Source organism: Mya arenaria, chromosome 5 (assembly GCF_026914265.1).
Source record: "Mya arenaria isolate MELC-2E11 chromosome 5, ASM2691426v1".
NCBI lineage: Eukaryota > Metazoa > Mollusca > Bivalvia > Myida > Myidae > Mya > Mya arenaria.
In genome coordinates, this window is record NC_069126.1 from 26,642,715 (window position 1) to 26,660,238 (window position 17,524).

At 35.8% G+C, this 17,524-nt stretch overlaps 1 long non-coding RNA gene across 1 annotated transcript; it reads left to right on the plus strand.

Annotated features, from left to right (window-relative positions):
* Positions 1–2,142: 2,142 nt before the first annotated feature.
* On the plus strand, positions 2,143–3,394 carry LOC128234030 (uncharacterized). The gene is made up of 3 exons (XR_008260847.1): positions 2,143–2,239; positions 2,399–2,551; positions 3,170–3,394. It is a non-coding gene; the product is annotated as an uncharacterized LOC128234030 (long non-coding RNA).
* Positions 3,395–17,524: the final 14,130 nt, after the last annotated feature.

Here is a 17,524-nt window from a genome sequence, read left to right on the forward strand (position 1 = left end):
ACATATGTATCTTTGCGACAAACACTGTTTTAATTTACTTTTATTCGTATATTCGCCAGTCGGATATTCGTCCATTTCCAGTCGATTATTCGCGAATGTTCAACTACTAACCAGTCAGTAGTTGGGGATTCAGATTATGTATATATATATATATATGGTTTTAAAGGTCACATATGGGAAAATTAATCGCCAAACACTGTTTTAATTTACTTTTATTCGTATATTCGCCAGTCGGATATTCGTCCATTTCCAGTCGATTATTCGCGAATGTTCAACTACTAACCAGTCAGTAGTTGGGGATTCAGATTATGGCGAATATATACGATTAAAAGTAAATTAAAACAGTGTTTGTCGCAAAGATACATATGTGTACATGCAAAATGAAACATTTGGCGATTAATTTTCCCATATGTGACATTTAAAACCATACATATAGACATAATCTGAATCCCCAACTACTGACTGGTTTGCAGTTGAACATTCGCGAATGATTGACTGGAAATGGTCGAATATCCGACTGGCGAATATACGAATAAAAGTGAATTAAAACAGTGTTTGTCGAATCCCCAACTGGCAACTAGCAGGTAGTTGAATATTCGAATCCCCAAATGGCAACTGGTAAGTAGTTAAATATTCGAATCCCCAACTACCAACTCCCAACTACCTTCCAACTTTACCGTCATAAAAAATCATAGAGATTTTTAACTTGATCTTGCGTTTATTCGGCCTGATGCAACATGCATTCCTTGAAAAATAGACGATATTAAACTTCAAAGTAAGAGATTGTTCATGTTTATGATGTGGGGAAAAATCATGAACAAAGTCTTGAAGGTAAAATCTTTTTTTTATACGTAAAATGAAAGTAAGTTGTTGTTTTTCAATTTCAATATTGTTGCATAAAACTTCCAATCGGTAGTTTGATGATATAATAAGTGATTGTTTTATGTAACGTATTTGTTATTCATGCGTTTCTTTTCTGCATTAAAATATGTTATAATATATATAAAAAAATCATAAAATATATGTTTTGTCTGGCTTTAAACTACATACGGAGCTGCATGAGACATGTATGCGGCCATGCGAAGAAAATCAGTATTCCGGAAAGGGAATCATGTATAAATGCCGAGGACATCGTTGACGAACCCCCTATTTTGCACATAAGTGTACGTTTAAGTTTGCTTTTCTCATTTTTTTGTTAAATATTGTTTCGGCTTCTGGAATTACAGAAGATATTTCAATTATAATGATACTAGCAACTTAAATTATGTTGATTAATTATCATTATTGTTTTCGTTCGTATATTCATAGGTAATGTTTTTGTTTTAATTCAATAAGAAAAATAACTAAATAAATCAGTGTGTTTTTAATCTGTGTAAAGGCTCCAATTGAACATCTGTCATCAGTCGATGAAGACATCGTCGATGAAACACCAGTTTTGGAATGGAGCGTTCTGGTAAGTTGAATATCTCAAAAAAAACATGTTAACGCATATAAGTTTGCTAAACACAACAAAGGTTTCAGGAAGAATTATTATCTTCTATTACCAAATGATATTATGTGCACAATGTTTGCAAAGTACATTTGTTTCTAAAATGCAATTATCAATATGCTTTTGCTACGGTCGATTCTTTTAGGGAAAGCGGACATAATCTCGCTTTTGGATTTTAGCTTAAATATGTCCGGGTTGACTTCAGCAGAAACGAGTATTCTACATTCAACTATGCCAAAGAAGATTTTTCATTTTGTTGAATTTGGTATCCTATATGAACTGTATCATAAGTAATTTGATTCCATGTAAATTGCGTTTCAAAATACTTTAGTTAAATGATTTTCAGATGCGTGACGTAGATGCAGCGAAAGTCACGTTCAATCTAGGCACCAATTTCGGAATTAACTCCACAACAGAAAGTAACAAAGTATGTATAGTATTTGAAATAATGCCTTGTTTTGAACAGACTTGTGAGAAACGATGCCCATTGAAGCCTGTTTATCGATTCGAACCAATGGTGTGTAATATAACTCTTCCATTTTAGTCTATCTCCCCTACACAAAGTCAGGCCCACCAACACCACCTGGTGTAACGTCTTATGTGCAAAGTAACGGCACGTATATATAAATGAAAACGATAAATAAGGCTGACCAATTTCTAAATGATGTTGTCATAGTTGCTGGAGAAGCTGACTTGAAGTAATCGACGACCAAGAAGATGTAGAGGGATGCATGATGGACTTTGAAGTTGGTACGCAATGGTATTCGCTTAGTATTAGCATGTGCTTGTTAAAACAAATACTGATAAACAAATGTATAATTAACTTCAACGCGCTATTAAATTATTATCAAAAACACTTCAATCGCGCCCCACCATTGTCTTAATTTTGAAAATAATTGTCTGTTTTAGGACATTGGACAGCACTCCGCCATGATTCCCGTGGGCCTCAATGATGGGTTGTACTTTTCTCTGGGCACAAACTCACGGGGGATGAACAAAAAAGTCCCGTGACCACAAATGCAAACACAAGTAGTATTTTGGCTCGATTGATCGTCAATCCAGGTAAGTTTCTTTACGATATTTTTGTTATACGCGAGAGTTCGTTAAAGTGACACAGCGCAAAAAAGAATGCATTGTTTTGTCTTTCGATCGGTGTATTGGTCACCACTTATGTTTGCATAGTTTCCAAGAACACTTCGATACAAACAGTGCAAAGGAATGCAAACGAACGTAGCTAGTGTTAAAATGTCATAGTTTTAGACAAAAAGCCACCTTGTTTTCAAATGTATTTCTTTTAATTTCTCAATAATGGTTTTTATTTGTGCTATGAATATTTTGTGCGATGCAATTTGAAAAAAATCAAATTTGGCAAACATAATAATGAGTTTACGTATCTGTCGTCAGGTTTTAAAAAACTAAAAACGTGTTCAAGATATTGAAGATATTCATCAGCTTTGCTATTAAATACCCATTGTAAAGAAATTTATATAAAGTTATGATACATAACAAACATTGGCACGATATTATGCGGGAGTGTTGCGGGAAATATGAGTTCATGAACAAACTCACATGCGGCCATACCGGTGGTATACAGAGAGTCCAATAACTATGCAACAAAACAGTGCTTGTTTAATGTTCTTCTCCAACATTTAGAACAGCTGTTGTAATGTCACATTACAGGAACCACACGTTTGATACAAAGAGTAGGGGTACAGTAAAGTACGGGACTGTTTTGATGACCAGAAATGCATTACAGAATGGGACCCTTAGTGTGCGCTTGGAGCGGACCAGACGCAACGGTTCCAAGATGCTCGTAACAGATCACATGGGGATAAACGTTTAATTTGAACATAATTCGAACATAATTTAAACATGTTTTAAATTAATGAACCTTTTATTTTACCATCCTGCATGTTATGTAATGATAATACTGTCATGATAATTGTTAATGACAGATATTGTGATAATGATACCCGTGAAATGATATTGTGATGATACAATGGCAATATACATGTATTGCTCTACCCGGAACAACTGAACATATTTCTGCTAGTTGCAGCTATACATTGAATAAAATGATTGCCAATAAAAGCGGTCACAGTTACTCAGATAAAATCACCGATAAGTAATGAAATAACATAACGAATAATTAATAAACAATACTTTTGTTATGATTTGCCTGAGATTTTACTTTCTCGAACCTCAGATGAGTAGACCTAAAAAATTGGCCGTGCTAGAAATTCTTCTCTTGCCCACGGGCAATGATAAAACAAGTTCCCGTATGGAACTTATTTTTAATTGTCATCACACAATTATCTCCATGTTGACGACTGTCGTCTGTAGCATCATGCAAACCTAGTCTCGTGGCAATTTAAAAATAAATAAATAATATTTTCTCGCTTCAAATGGAACCATAGAAAAGTTTTCGCGCTCCATTCTAGAAATAATGCTGTCCTCTTTTCAGAACTATTTAAAGAACGATTTGATTATTTACATAATCTGAATCACTGCGTGCATAATCATGACAACCACGAATTATGACATATATATATATATATATATATACGTACACTATTTTCACTACGCACAAAAGAGTTCCAGCAAACATTTATTTACTTTTTTTTGTTCAGCTGAGGTGGGAGAGAAAGCATCTACAATAGTCGCTCTTGTAAGATATGTTCATCTCAACCGAGCGTAGAGTGTTCTGCGGAAACTCGGTAAACCTCGTTTCCGCAAAACACCTTACGCTCGGGTTGGGATGAACCTTGCACTCTCGGCCATTGAAGATATTATTAATCTAAAATGTGATGTTTTATTTATTTATTCATTTTGGTCGTCCATATGAGCCTTCAGGTCTATTTTCTCCTTCATTGAAATTCCACACATGTCACACGAGCAACGTGTCGTGCCATCTTCTCCTCGACAATACCTGTTCAGGTCCTGTATAAAAATACATATATGCCATCAAAAAGTATATATATTTGTATTTTGATTTAAAACACTTGTAATTGTATTTTTTGTTAACCTTTAATGAAAACGCCTAAGCTTCTGACTGGTAGTAGATAATTGCTTAATTATAGAATAATATAAAACAAAAAATGTTATTATACAATACAATTACATATGCCGCGTCATGCGGTCCGTGGTGTAAAACTGTTTCTGACAACATGTTAATGTTCCTTCAACGTCATGGCGACGCTCATGCAATTTCAGCCCCCGTGCCGTTTTCAACGCATTCCCACAAACGTGGCAAACAAATGATATCACTGAAACAGACAATGTCATTCATTAATTTAGCGCCACTTGATTTACTTCGCAAAATATATTACACAATTTGCAGTTTGTTAAAAGAATATCATCTGTGTTCGCAAAATATATTACACAATTTGCAGTTTGTTAAAAGAATATCATCTGTTAAGGCATTTTCATCAAAGATATGTCTGGTGCAAACAAACGCTTATTAAAATCTTAAACTGATGGCTTATCTAGCTTAGTAAAAGTACATAAAGCGTTTCACTTTCCCTAATGATTATGACCGTAAGCATTATAATAATAATAATAATAATAATACCGCAGTACTAATGGATAATAGAAATAGAAGAAATAAAAAAAGTGTTAAAGGCTAACGACAAATACGCTAACTCCTTATTATAAGATGCCTACGTGCGTTTGCCATTTTAGGTAGACTACGTACGTTTGCCTCATGAAAATGCCAACGTGCGTTTGCGAAATTTGAAATTCTTCAGAAAAGGCATTTGTACAAATTGCATCGCACAAAATATTCATAAAACAAATACAATGTAAAAACATTATTGAGCAATTAAAAGGAATACACTTGAAAACAAGGTGGCGCTTTTTGTCTAAAACTATGCCATTTTAACACTAGCGGTTGCATTCCTGGACAGTATTTGTATCGAAGTGTTCTTGGAAACTATGCAAACATGAATCAGGTGACTGATCGAAAGACAAAACCGTGAATGCATTCTTTTTTGTGCTATGTCACTTTAACGATCTCTCGCGTATAACAACAATATCGTAAAGAAACTTACCTGGTTTGGCGATCAATCGAGCCCAAATACTACTTGCGTTTGCATTTGTGGTCACGTGACTTTTTTTGTTTATCCCTCGTGAAGCTGCGTTCTGGAAATAGACAAGTCGTGGCCTGAAGACGACGTACGAGCAGCGGGAAGGGATGTACTGGCTGGTCCTTTCTGCCACCGCAACACATTGAGAGCGAGTTCTGTTGTCTTTGAGAACAAGTCAACAACACCAAAACTTGAGATCCTCTGAATACGTAGACGACCAGAGGATGTGCACCTCTTGCTGGACGGTGCGCAAATGGTCTTTCTATCGTCAGTAAGTCAGGACAAACAACGACTACGAAAGTAAACAAAAATATGAACTCCAACTTGTTAAATAAAGCATTTATTCTAGTAGCATTAACGTTCAGCTGCTCCAACTCAAGATTAGGTGCATTTATAATGAAAAATTGATGTAGTACCAGAACATAACATTACAGTTCAAGATAAAACAAACTTACGATCGCGTGCCATAAATTTTTATACCAATATATACAATTTAAGGATGGCATAGACGGATCAATGCTAAAGCGGGTCGCGGCAATTTGTAGTTCTACGTTCATGGTGCCACTGCTGCAGCGTGGGGCCGAGACTTTACAAATACAGCTTGTGTTTGAGCACATCTTGTATCGCCATTACCGGACAGTGTATAGGGAATTAGACGTGAAGCTGCAAGACCTATGGACTTCTTTTGACGACGGGGATATTAGCGCTTCAGCCTTTCATAAGTCAATTGGGACAATGTATCGGTCCGTTTGAAAATGCACAGCGGAGTATCACTCTTAATGTACTAATAAACAAGAGGGCCAAGATGGTCTTACATCGCTTCACCTCAGTAAAACATTGTGCTATAGACTTGTTGATAATTAAAGGGAAATAACAGGGATTTGGCTTCTCTGATGTATTATGCCCATTCACATTCTCACCAAATTTTGTGATGACTGGACAAATGCTTAAAAAGTTATTGATAGGACAAGAGCAATTTTAGGTAATTTCTATGATTAGAGCGCAATAACTCTCGGGTAACTACAGCAATTTTGCTAATTATCAAACACGTTCATACACATTCAGACCAAATTTGGTCATGATTGGACAGAGGGTTAACAAGTAATTAATCGGACTACATACTGGATGGTGCCTCTCTGCCCTTCCATACACCATAGGTTGAACTATTATATGTCCAGTTTTTTAAACACATGGCAAATATGTATTTGTTTAAAAAGCTACAAAGGGCATAAACAAAAAATCACAATTTACTGTTAATAACTTCTTGAAGTTTGAAGTTGGTACCTTCAATGATCATAAAACAATAAATAACAATAATAAAAACAGATGATCCATATTCGAACTTGACTTAAAAAATATCAAAACAACCTTCCTGACAAATTTCCAGGATATTTGGGCTGAAAATGTTTCCTCTAGTTTTTGACCCCAGATGATCCATATTCGAACTTGAGCTAGAAATCATCAAAACAACCTTCTGACATATTTCCAGGATATTTGGACTGAAAAGGTTACCTCTAAAGTGTTAACAAGGTCTTTCCATATTTGGGCTCTGTGACCTAGTTTTTGACCCCAGATAACCCATATTCGAACTTGAGCTAGAAATCATCGAAACAACCTTTCTGACAAATTTCAAGGATATTTGGACTGAAAATGTTACCTCGAGAGTGTTAACAAGGTTTTTCCATCTTTAGGCTCTGTGACCTAGTTTTTGACCCCAGATGACCGATATTCGAACTTGAGCTAGAAATCATTCAAACAACCTTTTGACAAATTTCCAGGATATTTGAAATTTTAGTTTAAAAATTATGAAAAAATATCCTAAAATGAGCAAAATGTATGTATTCGTTTACTTATTTATTTATTTGTTTATTCATTTTATTATTATTATTTTTTTTATTATTTCTTAATTTTTTTGATGTTAAAATCAGAACTGCTGAAGAAAAAAATGGAGTTAAGATAAGATATTGAAGACACAACTCAAAAGTTTGTATAAACAAATTGAAAAAGAACCAGATGTTCATATGGCAGTAATCTTGAGTCATTTGTTATTACTGAAAATAAACGATACATGATACACATACTAGCTAGATGATCAAATCATTGGTGAAGGGTTGTTTTTTTTAAATAAACAAACCATATAACGACTGAAAGTGAGAAAAGTTGAGTTAAAATAACTTGAATTATGTGCCGAATTCCCTATTGTTTATGATGCCGAGTCGACTGGGTGCCGAATTATCCAGTTACCCGCCTACATGGCGTGAGACCACAGTTATTTTTACTATATGTTTCATATAGACACTAACCTGGCTTTTGACTTTATACACACCCCAATTGAAAAACAAGGACATGGCATCTCTAGAACAATTCAAGACACAAAATATAATCACAAGAAAACACCATGTTGACCATTGACCCGACTGTCAAAATTGAGTTCAAATACATAACCCCTCCGCCAGGGAGTCAATCGGCTACAAACAACTAATTTTCAGACTTCCACAAGCTATGATTTTTCCAATATTTACATTGAAAACTATCAATTTCAGCAATAGAGTGTCAAATTCAGTCAAGTTCTCTGCAAAAAGAACATTTTTTGCTTCTTTTTCATTCAATTTTAATAAAATATTGATACTTGAACACAAGCACTCTTTGTTTCTGTATTCACATCCGGATCTTGGTCAACGGGGGGCAGATAACTGTGGTCTTGAGCCACATGATCGAGATTAGACCAAATCCGGTGTAGGAATACAATCAGTTCGATGAAATATAAAACAAAAAAGTAGATCCTTTTCATGCTGTTTTTTTTTTTAAAATCACAAAAAATAGTCAATTCCGATTAAACTTCAAAATCTAAAACGCTGGAAGGTAGCTGAGATGGTAGTGACAATGAGTAGGGCAATCGGAACTCCTCGGCTAGTATCAAGATATGGCCTCGGAAATAATACGGGTCGCAAGAAAATAGTCCATCATAGCCAACCAAGAAGATGTTCAAACAACCAAGAGATATGTTAGACCAAAGACAGAATGAGGGGCGAAATATTACCACTTATTTGTGTGTAAGTGTTATTTTTATACTTGATATATATCATTAAAATATAAAAATGGTTTTAAAAGAGCTCCAATGAGAAACTAAATGGAAATGTCATTTACTTTTAGTGGATGGAGTTAAGTCTGCTTCTATTTGACGGATTCTGAGATAGTAAATAATAATTTTGGAGCTCCAGTGATCAGTGGCAAAAATTAAGAACACAAATACTTTATTTGTTTTTTTGAAATTACAAAAAGTCTGAATCTGACTTTACTTAGATTGATAATAGGTTTGACTTTCTTAACTCAGGCTATTTAAATTTCATTTCATTAACTTCATTTTTTTATAATTAAAATTTACATTCTTTTAACCAAGGATGTATGGTTTATATGTCCGTGTGTGTTGGTATCAAACAGCTTAATGTAATGGCACAAATAAATGCCTGTTCAATAATATTGCTCTCTAAATAAATTAGATCTTCATTCTAGTGGTCTAGCAAAATGAGTCTGTGTCAAGTTGTGAAACTTTTCATTGGGTTGCCAATGTCAAATCAGCAACGTCCTGGTAATCGAATATTCGTTCGAAAGAATTACCGAATGTTCGAATATCAATTTTGCCATTCGTTTGCATCCCTAGTTTGAACACATAAACCAGCACACATTTCTTTCAAGGTTAAACTCTTATGATATCAACCGGTGGTGGTGATACAGAAATATTGAAAAATGCTGACATTTTTGCTGTGCCCATGAATTGCAGACATTTAAATTTTAATCTTTTTGTCATTTTCAGAGAGCAGTATGGTACCAGCGGTCACAGCGGCCGGCTCTGAATTCCTGGCTTGTTCTAATGAAAAATGGCAGATGAGGTAATGGTTGTGCTATTTTCGAAATTTGGACAATAATTCAACAATCAAGTAACCTACTGGTTTAAGCCAAATTGTACCTGCATATTTGTACAATTAATCAACAAAGAATGACAGTTTTAAAATATCAACATTCTAGTTGAATTTTAACATCATAACAATTTCATTTTACATACATTCTTAAAATTTAGTCCAGAGCTAAAAGCTGCTCTCTCACAGATTGACAGTTCTTCTTGGTCATTCCTCAAAAGCCCTCAATTGATATCAAAGGAGTAATTAAAATAAATGTACACAAATATATGGCTTAAAGCAATAGCGAAAAAATATTTTCAAAACAATTGAAATCTGTTCTATTATTTGTGACCTTATGACTTAATAGAAGGAATTTATACCAAATTTTCAAACTTGAATATGAAAGACTGTGATATGATATTATGTCAGCAATCTAATATCACTGGTTTATATAATTTGCACAATAATTGCCAATTGGCTCATTAAAAGACAAAAATAAAATGGTGTCAGAACAGTAAATCTGTGAGGATGCAGCTTCAAATTGGTGTGGCACTCAATATTTTGTGAATACTTTTCTGTTGTTGTACAGGCTATTAAAATAATTGATCTGATTGTACAGGCTATTAAAATAATTGATCTGAAAATATAATTCCTATTATTTCTGTTGTATTTTATTTTTTTCTATTTCAGGCAATGGAATCCGAATGTTATCAAAAATGCCAAAAATGCCACTGTACTGAGGATTGACCTGCAATGCATGAAAATCATGTAACACAACTGCAAAGCCAACCTTGGGAAAATGAGTGCAAGATGGAAACAACGTGTTCAAATATTTGATGACTTACATACTGATGTGAAGTTGCAGATAAAAGTCATCTGTTGGCCCGTGATTATTAGATACATTAAACCTTCCATGCCTGAAGCAATACACACGTTTGAATCTGAAGCTGGAGGTTAACCTTACAACCTACATGTAGATAGAGTCAGACTCCTTGTGCTTGGAAGTGCTACTCAGTGGTAACCCTCATGCGGTCAACTTTTTAAAATACATTTCTCAGAGTATTTGAATGAACTTTTCATCCGGACACAATTTATCACTGTGGAACTTTTATTTACGCTTAAAGCGGTGCTCCTATATGAAGGAGGGAAGATGTCTACATAAACAGAAACAGATGGCATTGGCAGACCAAATAAAGGAAAACTATTTCGTTCAGTTCAATTTTTAAGACTTCAGAAAATCCTTTAATAGGGCACATCCTTGCAAATACCATATTGTAAACTGGGCTTTTTAAAATGTGAAAAGGTGAAAGTGGTCAAGAGGATAAGCCTCAAATCCAAGGTTGTGGGTTCAAGCCCCTCCAAGATACTTTATCATGACCTCAGAAAAAGGATGTCCGTATGTGTTGTTTTACTTAGGCAGCAGACTTAAGAGTGATTCTGTAAGCTTCCAGCTTGTATATAGCAATCTGATTAGGCATAAAATAAGATACTAGCTGACTTGCAAACAGTTTTTCCATTTGTGGTGATTTGTTTTTCAGTCTGTTGTAATGTTTATTAGAAGTGATGAGCATTGCTTACTGCAACCATTATTTATTTTCTTTATTAAGTTGAATTTAACGAACACATATAACATGACTTGTGATTTTCACAGATGCATGTTTATTTCATTGATTGTATGGGTTTATTTTCTAAAATGATGTAATAAAAGTTATTCTGAATGTCATTGTTTTTGTTTGAAGAAAATGTGTTGAGGTTTTGGCATAGCATAGTGTCATCATCATCATTGCTGTGTGCAAATAAAACATTCAAAACAATGTAATAAAAACCATACTGTCAAGCCAAGTACTCAAAGAGGCACAAGGATATTGCTAAAGAGACCGGATATATATTTAGACAAATAAAATGCAAAGAAAGATCTATAACTCTGACACATGGTAATGCTTTAGTCCTCTTATCGTGTGTTTATGGTTAAGACTGAGACATACAGTATTTTTTATAATGAAGACTTAAATTTGTATGGCAACTTAAAGCCATGAATGGGAGTTAAACGCCAGAAAGATTGTGAAGTCTCCCAAAATACCCAATGCACTTAAAAGGGCTTGGCAAAGAAATGAAAGTTAAAATGTGGAGCAAAACCTAAATTATCATTAATTTTACATTGGATTGAATACAGATGGCTATGTAATTGCTTGACTAATATTAAAAAGGAAATTAAGGGACATGTTGATCAAAACTGTAATTATTCTTGTTTGCATTTTATGGACATAAAAAAGAGTCATTGTGTGAAAAGTGATCTAAAGGCTAATTATTCAAAATAGATAAAGTATTATTGAAAAAAGGTCTGGTATACATTGCTGAAAAGCTTAGTAACCTGGCTTAATATCTTGTTTTAAGGCATTTACAAAAAAAGAAATCAATCGATGTTTTGGTGTTGTTGTTTTTAATAAAAAATGACAATTTACTCAAAGATATTGAGACTAATAATTATTAAGACAAATATAATGTGTAAGAAAACTTCTAATGAGTGGGTTTATCCACAGCCTAGGAGGAAAAGTGAAGCATGATCTGCCGTGAACAAATACTATTTGAAGAAAAGTTCCGCCAACTTAGCTAACTCAACGTTTTGGCAGCAATCCCATGAACGTTGTATGGTACCTATATATACTCTACCAATTGAGCTAACTGGGTGGCTAGTCACCGCCCCACCCCAACCCCACATAAATGTTTACACAAAAACATTCATTTTGCAGCCCAAACCCAATAATGCTTAAGTAAAGGCATGCATGGCTGATAAAGCTGACTGGGTGCCAAGCTCACACCCACCCTACCACAACCCACAAAACTGCACAATGCAATCAATGATTTTACAGAATAGTAATGTTGTTTAAATGGCAAGGAAAGCTGAATTATGTGTGAATAGGAACACAAGCAAAGTATGACTTAAAACTTACAATTCATAGGGTAATCGTACGGCTGTTGAGAAAATGCTGACATTTAGTCTATGCATGCATTTAATCCGATGTAATGATTCATGCATGCCATGAACCGTATGATCATTTTAATTACTGTCAAGTACATTACCTGTGTGCTCACGATTTTTCTAGAGTAAACAAAGTGCTTCAGGTATTAGGAAACATCTTCAAAAAACAAACATTCTTTGAGGTTATCATAAATATTTTCTCTTAAACAAGCACATTTTATTTAACACAATCCATTTCCTTGTTGTTACAATGGGCCTTCTTTACGCGGATTAAAACGGTGTTAATCGCCGGCAGCCGCATCGCACTTTCGTATATCCTTACTACTATTTACAAGGTCTATGTCGAAGCTTGCCGGAGTTGGCCGAGTTGTTCGCAAAGTGGAATATACCCGTTTTACCAATCTTAATTATGAACTCGTCCGCTCGGTGAGTATATAAGCGCGTTGCTCAGCTTTTGGCTTCAAAATTCTGTTTAAGTCACACTTGGGGATGTGACGGGGTCAAGCCATAATGTAGCCATTATAGGGCGCGGGCAGACCTATATAAACTCAACAACAACAACATGAAAAGTGTCCGCCGTCGAGGTATCATCAAACAGTAAACCGGAAATAGGCTTTTGAAGGCAAATAATTAGTCTTGACCTTCTGGCTGTTTATTATTGAACACAGAGCATTGCGATCTGTGGGATAAAAAGGCACCATGAACTTGACATCTATAGGGTTATCTAGCGTTCCAGTTCAAGAAGCCAGATACATAAAGCATTGCGATATAGTCTGGTGAACGGAGCTGGTGACTAGAAACTCTAGTAAGCCTCATACCTGACATCTGCGTTGACCACAGATCATTGCGATCTGCGCGCTGACAAAGGTTAAGGTATTTTGCATCGCAAATAAACAAGCTCCCGTAAGAGAAAGCCATTCATCAAGTGACTGAACTTTATATAAACCAATGCATAATCTTTGAACCCTGATTATTTGGTTGATTATGTTTTAACTCACCAATCATTTTTCGAATCATTTGTTTTAATCATAAGGCAGGGTAGCCTGAGGAAATTTTATATAAGAGCGATCCATATAGGCTCTACGACACCGATTAAACATACAGCCGGCACGTTACAAAACTTGGCGCCCAACGTGGGGCTACATTAAATATGGATCAAACGTCATCACAGCCAGACCTGTATGCAGAGTTAAGGGATGATGGCCAGAGAAATCGAACATTTAAAGCGGGAGGTGCACATTCTACAACTAGAGAAAAAATAGCGATGGCACAACGGGACTTGGATTTGTCTTGTAGCAGGCTTGTAACTTATATGCCTAAGCCAGGGATTCACACTCGATGTGATGTAGGCATACAGACACCTGCTAGGACCGATTTTGTCACAGAGAGGCGACGGTTAAAAAGTGAGCCTGGGGCCGATGAAGATGGGGTCGGTAGTGCTTGTTTTGGTCTGAAACCACAAGCAAATGGGACTTGTCATGGTCAGACAAGTAAACTATTAAGGGCTGGAGGCTCAGCAGATAGTGACAAACGTACCGTCATGAATCCGGCTACGTTTGATGGAAATGGTGCCTGGACTGATTATAAGACACATTTGGAAGCTTGAGCTATGTTAAATGACTGGGATGATACCCAAAATGGTCTTTATTTGTCAGTGTCATTGCGAGGACCTGCACAATGTGTTTATGGCAATTTGGCCACGAAAACAACTAATTACACGGAATTAGTTCAAGCTCTTGAGGAGAGGTTCGCTCCTCCGAACCAGACTGAACTATATAGAGTTCAGTTAAAGGACAGGCGACAGAGAGCTACAGAGTCGATGACTGAGCTAGGGCAAGATATTCGTCGCCTGAAGAACCTTGCCTATCCAAGCGCACCCGTAGACGTGCACGAGACATTGGCAAAAGAGCAGTTTGTGGATGCTCTGGTGAATTCAGATATGCGATTGAAGATAAAACAGGATAGGCCTGTGAATTTAAATGACGAAGTGTGCCATGCTGTAGAGCTGGATGCTTTTTACAGAGCGGAAAGAAAGAGCAAGGGAATGGTGTGCCTTGCCGCAAACGAAAGTCCGACGATAGCGTATGAGGTAAAGGAACTTATGAAGAAAATGCAGGAAATGCAATACACCATTGATAAGTTATGAAAGGAAATGTGTAGACCGTCAAATTCACAGATGAATTACGGCTGGAGTGGAAACGTCCGTTACCGTAAATGGGGTCTTAACAGGGACAACGGAAAAAGATGTTTTGAATGTGGGTCAAAGTACCATTTGAGAAGGAATAGTTCCGAACTAAAAGCTTCTCAATCCCATGCGAATACGGGTGAGCGTACATGTAAGAGAAAAGAGCCTTTATGGACAAAAGACACTAAGACAACTGAGAAAAGGGATAAGGACATGGGATGGATAAAAAGGGCCGGAAGAACCTGTGAGAGTTGTACAAAAGTGTTCAAGAGAAGAGCATACATGCTAAAACACGTGCGAAAAGTACATCGTGGGAAGGATAGTGAAGTTCAATGGGAAACAGATCGGTCGCTAGAAAGTAAACCAAATGTGTTCAAGGCGGACGAAAAAGAGCCAAAGAGCACACTAAAAGAGACAGCAGTCGGTATTGAGAAGCAGAAAGAAAGTGTGCCTACAGCGGAAAATAGTAAGGGCATTGGAATGGTGAATTAAGTTTGTAGCGAAGAAAGGGAAGTCGAACATACAGAAGATAGAAAAGACCAACGTTATCTTCAAGGGCAGAATCTTCGGGAAACCAACGTTCCAGCCAGTGTTTGCTTCCAAGAGGAAGTGCAACGACGTACCTTCCAACTCTACGCCAAAGAAGTTTTGTTTTCAGCCGAGAACGTCTGTGACTGAAGTACAGACAGATCTGGTAATGATCAAGAAAAAATCAAGGTACCAGGAGACGCAGACAGAAAATGACGTACCTGACGAACACATATATCAGAATAATCAATTTGTTTACACATATTGTGGCATACAGTATATGGACTACGTCATGTAATGCGCTCATGCTGGTTGTCACAATATGAATACACCTTTGAGATGCAACATTTGTGGGCAGGATCAGAAGGACAGCCAATCCTTCTATGTTCATCTGACTTAGTGACACAAGTAGAAACTGAATCTGAAGTACATTTGTTTTATTAGATTATATTCAGTTTACCATCACTTAAGGCAAAGTGTTTTAATGAGAGTGTAAAGTTGTGAATTTTTTTGTGTTATTTGTGTTTATGTGTCGAAATAACTGTGAATTTGTTGCACAAACAATTACGGAACATTTTTAAGAGGAGAAATTGTTTGACTATTGACATTTTCGAATTTGCATATTGTATCATGTTGTTTGTGGATACAAACTTGTTTCATTAAAAATTGCATTGTTTAATCATTTTTTTTATAAGTCATGCAGGGACGCATGAACTCGAAGGCGTGGGTAATGTAGCGTAACCGCATATTTGCACAATTACCACCCTTTGTTATAAATTTGCCGTTTGCGTTACAAAGTTAAATGTCTGGCGGTGTTTTTCAAAGGTTAGTTTCATATTTTAGACTTATTCATTCCATATAAATATTCTATTAGCGACAATAATAATTAAAGAAATCATGTTAAATATTATTTATTAACCGGGAGTTGTTTTCATAGAGAGTATTAGTAAAAATAAAGCTGTCTCCCTTCATGTTTTCGCAAAGTGGAATATACCCGTTTTACCCATCTTAATAATGAACTCGTCCGCCCTGTGAGTATATAAGCGCGTCGCTCAGCTGAAATAGTCATTATGTGTTTGGCCGTCGTCGAGGTAACATCAAATAGTACAAATACACTAAAATATAAAGTCTACACACGACTTCGTTTAGGAACCAGTATGCTAGCTGCTGAGAATTATACAAATACTGACTGCTGTAACCAATGCGGAGACAATGAAACATTCCATCACATTTTCTTTAAATGCCCATCATATAAGGAACAACGAGAAAACCTGAAAATAAAACTTCTGAAACTAAATATGTCAGTCATCGACAGGTATCATCTGCTGTTTCCCGAACCTGATATTACAGAGAAGGTAAGGGAAGCAGTGTTTGCATACCTGTCGGGAATAAAATACCTAAACAAAATTAAATACCACACAAAACAAAAGGTCCTATAAGAAATAAGGTCTGTTGAAACAACTAACAATTTACAGTGGTATATCAACTAGTGGAACCGTGCGCGTAAGGACTGGCCGTACAGCCGGGAAAACGTGTTGGTGTTATCACTGTTCTCGATGCTTTCATACTATTTGTGTTTGTAAGCATGCTCCAATATGTGTTCATATTAACATTTATACTTTTATTTACAGGTCACAAGCTCGTTGTTATTTTTATTTGATATGTTATGTTTGTTTGTTATTCATGTTGTAAACGCATACCCGACTTTACATAAAGATTCATGTACCTTGTATCTTGCGTATAATTTGGATCTCTTTTAGTAGCTATAAATTATTCCAATGAGTTTCAATCTACATTTTGGTGACAAAACATTTCTTTTCTTTTCTTCTTTCGGTTTCACATGAAAGGATGAGGTACTTTTAAAAGGAGTATGATGATATACATCGATTTAACTATAAATTATTAAATGCAAGTCACCATAACCTAAAACGAAACCAAATTATTTTTCGGCCGAAGTAGTCAAGAAAGAAAACCAATATCGGTATAAAAGGTATAGAGACATTTTGAGTTAACAATTCTACCGATTTAAACCGTTATACATCCATAGTACTATTAGGAGGACATGATGATATTACATGCTATGCTAGGTGATGGTGTTGTAATATAACGCTTCTGGTCCAGGATCATTGTTAGTAAAAACAATTTTTGTTCCCAGCCCTAATTCATTCATTCACATAAAGATATTTAAATTTTGAAAATATATATTGTTACGACCCATTGATAAAAAAGAAAATGCACTGGACCAGGGGCTACATACCTGTGAATAGAAAGTATACTATGTCTATATCCCGCACATACATATTAAGTCTTGACCTTCTGGCTGTTTATTATTGAACACAGAGCATTGCGATCTGTGGG